This window comes from Cariama cristata, unplaced genomic scaffold (genome assembly GCF_000690535.1).
Source record: "Cariama cristata isolate BGI_N322 unplaced genomic scaffold, ASM69053v1 scaffold15402, whole genome shotgun sequence".
Lineage (NCBI taxonomy): Eukaryota > Metazoa > Chordata > Aves > Cariamiformes > Cariamidae > Cariama > Cariama cristata.
In genome coordinates, this window is record NW_009603421.1 from 42,161 (window position 1) to 42,475 (window position 315).

The 315-nt window shown below is 58.4% G+C and overlaps 1 protein-coding gene across 1 annotated transcript in view; it reads right to left on the reverse strand.

The window, feature by feature from the left end:
- LOC104157747 overlaps positions 1-315 on the reverse strand; it is a 9,369-nt gene that overhangs the window by 7,628 nt on the left and 1,426 nt on the right. The window lies entirely within an intron of this gene.

Sequence of the window (315 nt, forward strand, 5' to 3'; positions counted from 1 at the left end):
GCCGGGCAGCCCAGCCATCTGGTAGAGCATCTTCTTACGGTTAACGTAGGCGTCCGGCCGCTCCTCGGGGTTTTGTTTCTCCTGGTGGAAGAGCACTAAGGGGTTAACCTCCGGGAAGAACACCTTCAGCACGGCCAGCTGGACATCCCTGATATCCTGGACATTGCCCATCTGCACATCCCCCGGCAGCGCCGCAAAATCATCGGGTTTCATGCACTTTCTCACCAGGTCTATCAGGTCACTCACCAAGTTGCCACTCTGGCACCTGGGCAGCCGCTGCGCCCTGGACAGCCAATTGACCACTGTCTCCTTCGT